At 32.8% G+C, this 14797-nt stretch overlaps 1 long non-coding RNA gene across 1 annotated transcript; it reads left to right on the top strand.

The window, feature by feature from the left end:
* The first annotated feature begins 1133 nt into the window (after window positions 1-1133).
* LOC127707840 (uncharacterized) lies at window positions 1134-1894 on the top strand. The gene is made up of 3 exons (XR_007985042.1): window positions 1134-1299; window positions 1388-1651; window positions 1740-1894. It is a non-coding gene; the product is annotated as an uncharacterized LOC127707840 (long non-coding RNA).
* Window positions 1895-14797: the final 12903 nt, after the last annotated feature.

Raw genomic sequence — 14797 nt, 5'->3', positions numbered from 1 at the left:
CAGCAAGAAATCTTTAATTGAATATAAATTCAATTCATATAACCAATTTCAAGTTCTTTGACTACATTTATTCAGAAACCTATACTATGTCAAATATTTGATTACAATCCAAATTCAGACCTGAATCAAGCTTGAATATTGTGTCCATTTTTGCCTCAACTGTTCAGGGTTGGACCTCTGCGGGCGTATCTAGCTGCGCTCAGCGTAGCAGTTTATTAATTGGGACCTCAATGGCTAAGTTGTCTTAGACTTTCATCTACAGTAGCTACTAGCCTGTAAACACTGAGGTTGTGAGTTTAAACCTTGTGGCCGGTGCACTTGAATTCTATCATAATTGGTAGGATTACCAGTTTATCGACGGTACTCTCCATGTACTCCCACCATGATATAGCCAATAGTGCTGAAAGTGGCTTTAAACACCAACAACCTATTGGATATTCTTTATTTTTAAAAGAGACATTTATCAAGGTAGAATGTTTGAAAAGCTTTTAATAAACTGCCTTTAGATTTTTTATGAAATGCTTTCTTTAAAACCTAGTTATGAATTCTAAAAAAAGTGAAAAATGATGTGTGGTTGTCTGATAAATTTTGGATTCTAATGATATGTGATATATATGGGTCCATAGATTTGTTTTGAAGGTTGGGATCAGTCATGATTTTGGTGTGTGCTGAAAGATATGTAAAAAGTAAGCAATCCTGAAACATTGAAATGTAACTTTTACATTTTCTTTTCATACTTATGTCTCATTAATGATTTCCCGCTTAGACACTAAAATAAGCCATGACAAATTCATTTGAAAAGGTTGATATATAGTCCCAAAAGGTATTATCACCTCAGTAGTCAGTGCTTTCATACTGATATGATTTATATCTTACTATTCTAAAATACCCCATTATTAAATTAAAAAAATATGTAGAAACTGAGGTTCCATTTCACACATAAGTTGATCTTAGATGAATTTAGCTATTCTTTTAGTTATATAGCTCATAATGTTTCAAGATATTTATATACATCCCTGGCTTTCAAATGTTTAGGTTAGGGTGTTCCTGATTAAGGTTATTCCAGGAAAGGGTATCCCACTGTCAAGATATTTATATACATCCCTGGCTTTCAAATGTTTAGGTTAGGGTGTTCCTGGTGAAGGTTATTCCAGGAAAGGGTATCCCACTGTCAAGATATTTATATACATTCCTGGCTTTCAAATGTTTAGGTTAGGGTGTTCCTGGTGAAGGTTATTCCAGGAAAGGGTATCCCACTGTCAAGATATTTATATACATCCCTGGCTTTCAAATGTTTAGGTTTGGGTGTTCCTGATGAAGATTATTCCAGGAAAGGGTATCCCACTGTCAAGATATTTATATACATCCCTAGCTTTCAAATGTTTAGGTTTGGGTGTTCCTGATGAAGGTTATTCCAGGAAAGGGTATCCCACTGTCAAGATATTTATATAAATTCCTGGCTTTCAAATGTTTAGGTTTGGGTGTTCCTGATGAAGGTTATTCCAGGAAAGGGTATCCCACTGTCAAGATATTTATATACATCCCTGGCTTTCAAATGTTTAGGTTAGGGTGTTCCTGATGAAGGTTATTCCAGGAAAGGGTATCCCACTGTCAAGATATTTATATACATCCCTGGCTTTCAAATGTTTAGGTTAGGGTGTTCCTGATGAAGGTTATTCCAGGAAAGGGTATCCCACTGTCAAGATATTTATATACATCCCTAGCTTTCAAATGTTTAGGTTTGGGTGTTCCTGATGAAGGTTATTCCAGGAAAGGGTATCCAACTGTCAAGATATTTATATACATCCCTGGCTTTCAAATGTTTAGGTTTGGGTGTTCCTGATGAAGGTTATTCCAGGAAAGGGTATACCACTGTCAAGATATTTATGTACATCCCTTGCTTTCAAATGTTTAGGTTAGGGTGTTCCTGATGAAGGTTATTCCAGGAAAGGGTATCCCACTGTCAAGATATATAAGTTCAACACAATATTAGAAACATAAAAACACAGCTTGAATTTGAAAGATTTCACATATTCCAGAGAAATGACCCTTTCTTATTTAAAAAAAGATAGATAGATATGTGTTACCCACTTGTTCAGTAAAGGTATATTCATTTAAGATTACAATACAATGATGTAAAACTCTAAGCGATGATTTTGTAGTTTTCTCCCTTCATATAACTATAATAGACCTGTTTAAGGTTTCGACCCTGGCAACAACTTAGAAGGGTTCAATCAAATTTTAACACATGTAAGGAACCAGTACACAAATGGTAAGATCACATTTACATGTTTAAAATATTTAAAGTTCTTGAACTATGTCACTGAAACCACTAGTAAAGGATAAGTTGAAATTTTGACATGACATCTCTTTTAACTCAGAAGAGCTGAGCAAGATTAGATTAGAAGAGGACAATAAGATTAAGAATTTACCTTATATTGAACAAAATTAATCTGATATTTCTTAACAAATATCATGTTATTCATGTATGTGTTTAACAAATTGCAACCCGTACATGGATAGATTATTCTATTAATTGTACACTTAAAGGTTGGGGCATCTATATTCCATGGGCATATTCTATTTTTACTTTCAAATGACACAAATTAGAATATACCTTTACATAAGGGGGAACTGGGAAAAGTGGGTACCTAATTTGTGTAATCAACTTTTACAGTTTTATAAAACATTTTATCTTCAATAAAATATGTGTGAAATTACAATACGTTTTTAGGAAGTTTCCATGGGTGATAATCAATTTTTCTTTCGAAAAGTCTTATATATTTAAAAGAATAATGTTTTAGGTTATCTCCCATGGAAACATATTAACAACGTATTGTAATTTCACATATATTTTACTGAATATAAGATGTTTTAATTCAAATGATGTCTGATTCTTATGAATATAGAAGACTTTTCGAAAGAAAAATTGTATGAACGCTTAGTTTGGACATTTTTATAGCAATTCAAAATTACTACCTATCACCTTTAGCATGACAATAACAATAAATTTCTATACAAACTGTTGACATGAATATCAATTATATGGTAATTTTTAGTAAATTTCCTGTGTTTCGTAAATCTAAGGATTTTCTTATCCCAGGAATAGATTACCTTAGCCGTAACTTTTTTGGAATTATTGGGTCCTCAATGCTCTTCAACTTTGTACTGGTTTGGCTTTATAACTATTTAGATCTGAGCGTCACTGATGAGTCTTAGGAAGACAAAACGCGCGTCTGGCGTATTAAATTATAATCCTGGTACCTTTGATAACTATTTAAGACTGATTTTTCATAACATTGAAGTGGAATTAAAGTCTTATAGGATTGTAAGTATGCTTTTATTTTATCACCTTGCACTTTCACGACTTGACTGTGGTTTTCTACAGCAGTTTGTTCAAATTTCTGACCAGTTGAACAGTTTGGTTTTATAAAACAAATTGCAATTTGATCAGAATTTTGAATAACTTGCGATAGGTGGATAGCAACACTAACAGTCAAGTCACAGTAATGGTTCAGAAAAATAAAAATTGTAGGAGAGACATCCAAGCTGAGAGATCCTTAAATTTTACATTTTGAATTGTATTCAAATTGTGTCTTGACGAAAGTCATACATGGAAAGTGTCTCATACCTTATTATCATCATCATTTAATATACTTTCATGCATTGAATAATTAAATTGATTTTTTGGAGGGTGTCTAGGAAAATGTTTGGAGGTAATGTTAACTAATAAAACTCATTTTGAAATACTTCCTTGAAGGATCAACTACAATTATGTAGGATTAACATCTAACCACTGATATTATACACAAGAATTGAAAATTGAATTGAACGGATACATCTCTTAAAATTCAAAATTAGTGTGTCGTCAAGGGTGTTCAGTAGAAATTTCAGTAGACAGAACAATTTTATTTTTCATGTTTAAATCTCGTAAATCCTTTGAGAATATACACATCAAGATAAAAACAGATAATAATAAAGGGATAGATAATTGACTATTATTTAAGTTACCTTTGGTCATATAGCTCTTCAACTGTGTCGGTTTTTATACATCCTTGGCTTTCAAATATTCGGCTTTGGGCGATCCTGATGAGGCTTTATCCAGAAACAATTTGTACAAAGCTTCATATTCCAGACGATAGAAGACCTGGATGCTTCATACCTTGTATGCAGATACCCTATGTTGCGATGTTTCCGACTGTTAAATGTCCGTTGTACTTGACCTCATTTTTATGGTTCAGCGACTGCTTGCATAAAAAAAGTTTGTCATGTGAAATACTCCCTTATTATGAGTAAAAGGCTGACTATATTTGATATATGACTTCCTTGCAAAGTGCATGTCTGTCAGGCAGGGATAACTTATCCTTGACCTCAATTTAGTGATCAAGGTTAAGTTTACGTTGTTAAGTCCATATCTCAGATTTTAAACAATATGTCAACTATATTTGGTGTATGGAATGATTGCAAGGTGTACATGTTCGACGGGAAGGTTTCATCTGACCTTGATCTCATTTTCATGGTGCAGTGAATAATGTTCAGTTTTATGGTTAGGTCTATTTCTCAGATACTATTATCAATAGGGTATAACATTTTGTGTATGAAATGATTGTAAAGGTGTACATGTCTGTCTGGTAAGTTTCATATGACCTTGACATAATTAAAATGGTTCTATGTTAACTTTTCATGGTTTTGTCAGTTTATCAGTTGCTATAAGCAACAGGACAATTACATAAGGTGTACCTGTCTGGCAGGGTTCAATTTACCTTGACCTCATTTTCATGGTTTGTTGGACAATGTTAAGTTTATGTGTTTCGTCTGTTTTCCAGGGTGTTCTATAAACAATAGGACTCCTATATTTGGTGTATGGAATGATTATAAGGTGTACATGTCTGTCTGACGTGGTTCATCTGACCTTGACCTCATTTTAATTGATCATTGATAATGTAAAACTTTCATATTACAGACATTCAATATAAATTCAATCATAGGTAAAGCAGGCGATATATTTCAGGGTGTGCAATCTTGTTTATTACAATGAAACCCTATTATTGAAACCTATAGTCTCTCAAAAAATGTTCATTTTACAGGTAATTCAGTCGACTGAGTGATATTGTGTATGTTGAAAGTTACTTATTCATAATTAACTCTAATGAAAATTGGAGAATTTTAGCAAGTTGGTTAACGTCCATATTTTAGGGGGTTGGTGAGAATAGAACAAAAAAAAAAAAACGGACACGCCTAGATATTATAATATGATTACATTATTATCAAATGTTGGATTTTTTTTTATCAAAAAACTATGCATAGGTTGAGATACACATTTTAGATTTTGTCAAGTGATCTTCATTTTCATAGATGTGTTTCATTTGAATTTATAATGCTGCATCTTGAATATCAAAATATTAGGTAGTAAAAAATCTAAAATTAAAAGGCTGTGATAAAATAATCTTAACATGAAAAAAGATGTGAATAACCTAATTATGCCAATTTATTCATTTTAATCACTCGAAAAACTATAATAAAGAGATCCATTTTATTTTGTTTAATTAGGACAGTGCTAGGATAGAACTGTACTAATATGTTGTAGAGTAAAACTGTCATCTGTTTTTGGCTCTAGCAGTTAAATACAAAATAAATTTATTTTGCAAGAACATTACCGGTATACAGTTAGCAGAACACTTTGTGGGAGTTATTTAAGGTACAATATTTGGATTATACAGTGACCATCTGATTTTTATGTTGATCTGCAAGTGTCTCGACTCACTAGCTACATGTGTTCGTGGTATTAGATCTTTGGATAGCAGGATAGTCGTCTGGTCTGTAAATTTACCGATTGTGTTATTTCCAATTGAGACTGAGTGTGAATTCACATGGCTGTTGATGCATGCATAGCAGGCTTACCCTGTAGACGCACCTGGTCTCGCATCGAAATTTTAACATCGGTAAACTATTGTCGCCTTATTCTATACTTATCTAAATGGAAATTATGAAATTATACAATATTACGTTATCATATATATGTGGTTTAGTATTATTATATAAATTTTAGCAAACGTTAATAACAACTGTTCAAAAAGATATTGTACGAAAAAGTACCAAGTATAGCAATTTAAAAAAAATTAACAACAGGAAAAGGAGCAATGATATCCCAAAATAGTTTGTTTGGAATATTCGAGATAGCATTGAAAAATACAATGATAAAAATATACTGGTGTATAAATAAATGAAAATAATAAAAATTAATAAATAAGCTAGTTAATAGACAAATTGGTAAATTGATTGATTAACTTATTGATAGAATATTTAACTGTATCCAACGCACAGCTGAATATAATTATACAATAAATTTTCATTCAACTGTGAAAAAAATTTCCCCAAAGATTATGATAAAATTAAAATTTTGTACATTGAAATATTCAACTATTTTCATTGACCGGGTTTGGCTTTACTTTTGTCGTTTTTGTTTTTATCAGTTCTTCAACATTTGTCGCAGGTTTTTGACTTCAAATATTTGGCCTCGAGCACCACTGAAGATACTTTAACTGTCGAAATGTGCATCTGGTGCATTACAATTGGTACTGTTAATGTAATTTTGTTTGTAAAGTTGAAGACTTTACTTCAAAGTGGTAACGGGGATTTCAACTTTAGTTTTAAAAATGTCAAATGCGATAGTTTTCTATAGCTCGACTATGTTTATATTCTTCAAATCAACAATCAGCTACGATTCCAACGCTAAGGTAGTAGTATCACTCTGTATTGTTGATCCTATCGTTGGACAACTATACGGATAGAAAAAATTCCTGTGTTGTGACTGATCACTGTGCATGAAAAACGTATAACTTAATACTCTAAACGAAATAGTATTCAGTGCGTTCAGGAAGTAGTATAGTTGATTTAAGACAAAAACATGTATTGATGTTGAAGTCTTCTTAATTTATTTACAATATACCAGTACGAAAAAAAAGAGATAAAAATGATTAAACCAGAGGAAATATCCTGGATTATTAACGAAGCGAGACCAGGTGCTTCGACATAGTAAGTGTCTCCTGCTTTGCATGCACCAACCGCCTTGCGAATTCACACTCAGTCAAATGTCACAATCGAGAATAGGACACACTCGGGAATAGGACACAATCGGGAATAGGACACAATTGGGAATAGGACACAATCGGGAATAAGACACAATCGGGAATAGGACACAATCGGGAATAGGACACACTCGGGAATAGGACACACTCGGGAATAGGACACACTCGGGAATAGGACACAATCGGGAATAGGACACACTCGGGAATAGGACACACTCGGGAATAGGACACAATCGGGAATAGGACACACTCGGGAATAGGACACAATCGGGAATAGGACACAATCGGGGAAAAGGACACAATCGGCAAAATTGCAGACCAGATGAGTATAAAAAGATCTAAAGATCTACGAAGTCATGTTGCTAGTGAGTGGAGACACCGACACATCTGACTGCCAAACCAATTCGTGATGGTGCTCGTAAAACTTATCGATTTCAGTCCTTCTTTCTCATAACGCTGTTTAATTACAAACGATGGAGACATAGGGTATGTCACTGCCGAGAAATGTGAATTATAGAAAGGGAAAGCTGAAATCGTCACATTTGTCTTAGATACTATTATGAGTCTATATGTGTGTCAATATATATAAAAAAAAAGGTTTCAAGATAAGAAACAGACCACATTATTCATATAGAATAGAGAATGGAAACGTGGAAAGGGTCAAAGACACAACAACCCGACCAAAGAGCAGAAAACAGCGCAGGGCCACCAATTAGTCTTCAACACAGCAAGAAAATATCGCACCCAGAGGTGGGCTTCAGCTGGCCCCAAAACAATGATGTATACTAGTTCAGCGAAATGAATGTCATACTAAACTCCGAATATACCTATCTACTGATATGATTTCAAATTGGAATAGTACACCTGAAACTTTTCTCAAAAAATGTATGCATCATTTAAATCAAAAGTGTTGAACCAAAAGAAACACTGGGGCATACATCAGTTTTTATAAAATAATATCTCCAGTCATCTTCGCTAGCCAAGGGTTACGATCCACTTCCCTCCTCTCCACCCTTGGCGGATTGAGATAGAATTTCGGAGACACAAGGTAATGATTTTCATTGGTTGCAGTCGAAACTCGCTGCATCCAATCAAAAAGCGCCTATACATGATCACGTGTAAATGTAGAAAGTGTATGTAAACAATTGGCACGTGCTTATTGAGCAACAAGTCTTTACATCCCTAAACATACGACTATATTTAGTGACAATTTGAATGTTTTTAATCAATTAATAGAAGTTCCTGTGTATGTTTCTTGCACAAATGCATGAATGTCAACGTATATTTTCGTTTCCTGCTTTACCAAGTGTGTATAGAATCTAAACTGATCCGCCGTTCCATCTATAACTTCGCACCGAAGGAACGGGTTGGAGCCATTGTCACATTGGCATTAATTGGGCGAGTCTTACAAATTCAACGATTCGCTAATAAGATAGACCAATAATTATAGTGATAGGAAATTGACCTGAATTGTTAATACTGCGATGCCGCAAAATAAACAAGTATCTGTTAATTAACCCCATGGTGGTAGCGCAGATAAATGACCAACGAGCGTGTTATCATGTTCTTGACAAAATGAGCCGGTATCTTTCATTCCCTTAAGAACTCATAGGGTTATAAATGTGCTAATTTTTCGTTTGATTTCCTATCAGTATAATACATAATAAACATAGCACATGATGCACTAGTCTCGTCGAATTATTAAATCCCGTGGTCAGAATTCTGACCACGGGATTTAGGCCGTACCTGTTGTCAGTGTAGCGATAAGTGAACACAACAGGGGTCCAGTTTATGTAGAATCTAGACGCTACCGTGTTTTTACCTCCAAATTGAAGAGTTCAAGTGCTACCATTGGTCAAGAATAATGTACTCGGAATGGGCGTGACTTTAATCTACCGATAGATGGCGCAACATTGTTATCACAAATGTTGGCTTAATCTGCCAAGGGTGGAGAGAAGGGAAGTGGATCGTAACCCTTGGCTTGCGAAGATGATCTCTAGTAGGACCTGTGGAAAAACATCAATTATGGATAGGAGTGTACTATTATGTACTTTAAGTCATAAATACCTCTGAAATAATTTCAGTTTTAACATCGATTTCAAAAGGAAACATTAACGCAACAATTGTATCGATATACCCGATAGACCAATGTATTCTCAAGTATGACCATATAGTAAGGCAGATGACTCATTGAAGTTTACTCTACAATTTCTACTAATAATATAGAAAAATAACTAGGTATGGCAATAAAGCCGTACATTCTCAAAGATACCAGGTATATAATTTTGTTCGCAGATCACTGACAACGTTAATCCCTCCATACAACCGAAATTAACCAAAGAACCAGACAAAACTACTTTATCAATATTTTTTTCACTCACGCCATTTAACTATTAAATATTTGAAAAAAAAAATATCTCGCTATATCTACATGTATATCATTATATGCAATAACTCTTAATGGATAACCAAGACAACGAATGTGTAGGGTTTTGAATATATATGTATAGACGTTTGACGTCTTCGATTAAATCTAGTATTGTTACTGCCTATATAAGACATAATCATGCAAGCATTGTGCTCTCGCGTGAAGTTTAAAATACGTTCATTACTTCGAAAAAGTATCTTATGTTAGCATTTCAGTTGCGCAGAAAAAATTAGCTTCGGTTACATAAAACAATTTTCTCTTTCTTTAAATGTACATGTTTACTATTAATTAACGACTAAGTTTTAGCTCAATCAAAAGGTAAATTTTCAAGTTTATAATTATATTTCAGAGGAATGGTAAAAATATGAAAGTAGAAACGCAATATCAATATAAACTGATGGTATAAATATCCTTATGTTTTCACATTTTTCAAAGCCAAACTAAGGTAATAAACAACATATAATTTTTTATAACATAAAATGCCTTGATGATATTGGCATTTTCATTTAAAATAGCTCCATGTAGTGTCAATTTTTAACAGACCCGTAACCGAATATACATATGTATATACTACATGTATATGTTAAATGAATAACGGAACCATCGCAGATAATTAGCATTGGTTTATTTGATGTTGTTATGCTTATAAATTTGGAAAACATGACACCTTTTACTGGTTAAATGATTCTGAAAATATCAATCATTGTATAACAAAAGAGAAAAAAAGTAGTATAAAGAAATCTTAATTATATTTATGATCAAAGATATAAAATATGATAACATATAGAAGAAGAAGAAGAATTGTTTATTATAGTGCAACCTGAATATAAAGTATATCGTTACATTAAATACATAATATAAAATATATAATTACTGAAACGATGATCAATACCTTGTTTGAACTCACTTTTTAATAATACAAAGAACTACAGGGGATTTCATTCTCCAGAGTGAAAATAACTTTATGTCATTGACAAAGAGGTCGAAACACGATTTGTACAGCATTGCGATGTTTACATCTTGCTTCGATTGCTACATAAATGCTGACATGAAATCCTTGATACGACCATTATCAATACATTTTCAGTTCATTAAATGTTAAAATCATAGGAAACTATAGAACTTTTCTACCCCAAGGCAAAAATGGACTAAATGATAAGTTTGACAACTTTGATTTAATTTTCATTCTTTTTAATTTCGTACTTACTTGGATTTCCAACTGTTTGGATTTCCACTGGTGAGATGAAAAGATTGTTTGAAGTACTAAACTATAAGCCTGATATCTTTAAGGATTCACTGGATTGACGCGACTGCTGGTTGACGTTTCGTTCCAAAAAGTTTCACCAGCCAAGTAGTCAGTACTCCTGGGCTGCTGTGACATAACATTGGTATCGTCCTTTTTTGTAAAGGTATTGTCTTTAAAATATTATAATAATTTCTAAAGCTATGTTGTTCCACCCTTATGCATATATGATCTTATCCCATAACATTTAGAGTTTTTGGCTTTTAATACCTTTAAATTCGTACTTTTTTGGGTTCCCAGCTGTTAAACTGTTTTAATTCGAGCACCATTAATGAATCTATTGTAGACGAAACGTGCACCCTGCGTGCTAAATTATAAGCCTGGTTTCTTTTATGGGTTTTGACAACAACGGAGTAAATGACATTGCTGTGTAACGTTTCGTCTTTGATGGTGTCAATAGCCATGTCATCAGCACTCCGTTGTGCTGGCAAAAAGAAATATCTGATACGGTCATTTTCTGTTCATCTACTTTTTATAAAATTTTAAATATATTCAAACAGTTATACCATTTTACCCCCAAGGGCTGGATGATCATAGCCAGGTTTTGCATTGTGGATTTTAATGTTGTTAAACTTCTTACTTATTTGGTTTTCAAACAGTTTACCTATTTTGATTACAGCTCAACTGATGAGTCTTATGTAGACGAAACGCGCGATATTATTCTGTAATATTATAAGAGTTTTACAACCACAGGGTCCATGCCACTGCTGGTTGACGTTTCGTTTCACCAAACCAGTTGTCAGCACAATATCATTGATACACGCATTTTCTAAAAAAAATACTGTTCATAAAATGTAAAAATCGTTTGAAATACTAGGGTTTTCTACCCCTAGGCATAATCTGCTTTATCAAAGTTTAGCACAAGTTGTTAATGCTCTTAAACATTGTATTTCATTAGAGTTCCAACCTTTTTGATTTGATTGCCACTGATGTGTCGTGTGTAAACGAAACATGTGTTTGTGGTAATAAAAAATCACCCATGTATCTTTGGTGCGTTGTTTGTTTTTTATAGAAGTTTTGTAAAGTCAACGCTTTAGTTTGTTTTGGGTGTGTTCGTAGTGCTCTTCGTATTTTTTGTTAGTCTCTGTACCTTTCTCATTATTAAGATTTGTTTCTTTTGTTAATTGTCCTCTGAATTTATTATTTTTAATCCTCCCCCAACCCCCACCTCCCAAGTTGATTAATTGAAGTTGTGATTGGTATAAAGGGCTGTGAGATTTAAGCATAACTTCGAATCGAAGGTGAAAAATTAGTTACATTGGTTTTTGTTAAGGGTTGTTTTTACCGCTTGTTGACCCTTTAACATTAACTGTAATAAGGGACAAACCCGGATATCATTTCGCAAGCAGAAAATGTGTACGTTAATTGGTGGCATTTCAGTCATCGTGGTTTTCTGTATCACACAAATGATTTTTTTTAATCTAATATATGAGAGTTTCTTTTTATAATAACCATTCCGCTAAGGTAATAAAAGTGCCAAAGTTCAGATAAGGATATCAATTTGTAACTAAGGGATAATATCTAAAATTACATACATTAAATAGGTTTCAATATAACAACATATTTGGTTCTTATGGTTAATAGATATTAAATGAGACATGGGGTAAATGCTAACGAGACAGCAGCAAAATAAAACAAGTTACCATTTTTATTCATGGTATAAGAATTTGTTAAAAAAAGATGCAAATCGCCGAAAATGAAAATAACAAAAACAGTCATGAATCATAAGTAGTCAAATATAAAAAAAAAGTATTTTTTTGTCAATTAGTAATATCTTTATTGTCATAAAAAATTATTTAATTTGTTACAAAAACAAAAACAACATAATATAGCAAAGAAACAACAATTCTATAATAAATGAATACATAGAAAGAATTATAAGACTTCTGACATCAGTTCTAATGACAGTTTTATAAAGGAGCTAATATTTTTTTAACATGATCCATGATAGAGTGGTTTATCATTTCCTTTTTTTTGTTCTTGGGTAAGAGAAATTAAATTGTGAGAATACAAACAATTTTCAATCCCATATATTTTTCTTTATTTTACATTCAAGGAGAGAGTGTTTTTCATCCTCCAGCAAATGGCACAGTTTACACATTCTATCCTTTCTATGAATTTTATAAATGCGACCTTTTTTTTTACTTTTAAATTATGGTCACTATTTCTCACTTAGTGAAGCAATTTCTTATAGAGACTTCAAAGGAAGCAAAATAAAATTCTCTATCCAAGCTAAGATTTGTATAGTTCTCTGTTTTATTCCATAAGAAGAACCCCTTTAGAATAAAAACTTACATTGTCGCATGTAATTAGAGATTGCCATAGGACCATACAAGACATACAAACAACGACAAATGTAACGAAAAATTTATCACGAAGACATGAATATATATAAGTATACAAAGAACAATCAAACAAACAAAAAAATTTAATTTCATATGTTCCATAATAATAACTTTTCATATCCTTGATAATATTCAACAATGAAATTCAAATTGTTTGCAATTTTTAATCAGACTTAAATATTTCAGAACAATTCTATAATGCCAAATGATTGTTTATGTTTACTGTGGAACAAGTGTTCCTTTCTGTATTTAGAAAAGTTCCGTACATCAAAGTCCTCTTCTGAATTTGTTCTTCTTTGAATTTCTTTCTGCAGTAGCAGAGATATATAGATACATTTAATCTACATTCCTTAAATCTGAATACATAAATTATGGAATCGAGGAACATGACGGCAGTGGTGAATATGGACTGTATAGTCAGAGCCCTTGTTGAGGTCTGCTTGAGTACGGGTTTCAGTAGGAATAAAATTATGTATACTAAATGAAGAACTAAATGTGGTGCGACTATGAGAAGAATTTTTATAATGGGTCGAAATACGCCATGTTTCATTCCACTACTGTATATTTTCTCTAGTGAGAGGATTTTCACATATATACTCGTGTACGAAAAAGCCATCAGAGATATGCAAATTACCCGTAAAAATATAAGAAACCAAGGGTAAATATCTTTTTGAGACATTCGTAGTTCGCACCCTTTTTCTGTGTATGTAAACTCCATAAACATAGTTGTAAATGCAATCACTGCTCCGATACTCCATAATATCCAACATACAAAAGTTAATGCATGCTTTGTGACATGCTGAATATACTTCATTGGAAAAAATACACTGATATATCTATCAATAGCGATCGCAGAAACCAAAAATGCAGAAACATTGAAAATACAAGTGGTAAATAATATGTCCATTCTGCATTTCGTTTCCTCGTCTGTGGAACTTAATCTGAACAATGCTCTGATACATCCCCAGGAACCGGCTATAATGTCGATAATGCACAAGTTTGTCACTAAAATCTTAATAGAATTTTGAACAATTCTACATTTTGATATCAGAAATATTGCAAAAGCATGCTGAAGCACGATAAAAAGGCTTCCTGAAATTTCTGAAATCACTCCAATAAGTTTCTGTTTTCCATCAATTTTATTTGTGTCATTCATCCTATCCTCGATGAATAACAGTGAATCTAAAAAAAACAGCTAGTTAATTGCCATGGTTATCACATTTAGTTGACAGACTCAAATCTTTTAAATCGACCAGAGAATTAACCCATTCCTTTATTCTACCAGGTGTGAACCCTTTTAGTATTCGCTAATTAGAGGTATACGGTATTGAATTTAATATCTGTTCATAATATCCATGACCAACGGATTCTTATCACGATTTGCTTATAAAAAACAAAAATTATAATTGATGTAATCTTCATAATCCTTGTTTTCTGAAGTGTTTTTCCCGCAGTTACGATACATCATCAAAAGCAAATACATCTGATACGAATAAGATGAGATATCAAGTGGAAACAACAAAGCAACCGACGACACAAATAACAAAATAATATAACAAAAATACCGAACTCCAAGACAAATTCAAAATGGGGAAGATAATAAAAACCGACAAAACCAAACGTTATCAACCAA

This window comes from Mytilus californianus, unplaced genomic scaffold (assembly GCF_021869535.1).
Source record: "Mytilus californianus isolate M0D057914Y unplaced genomic scaffold, xbMytCali1.0.p SCAF_1, whole genome shotgun sequence".
NCBI classification, from domain to species: Eukaryota; Metazoa; Mollusca; class Bivalvia; order Mytilida; family Mytilidae; genus Mytilus; species Mytilus californianus.
The sequence above is the reverse complement of the archived record's forward strand: the minus strand, read 5'-3'. Positions and strand labels throughout refer to the sequence as shown.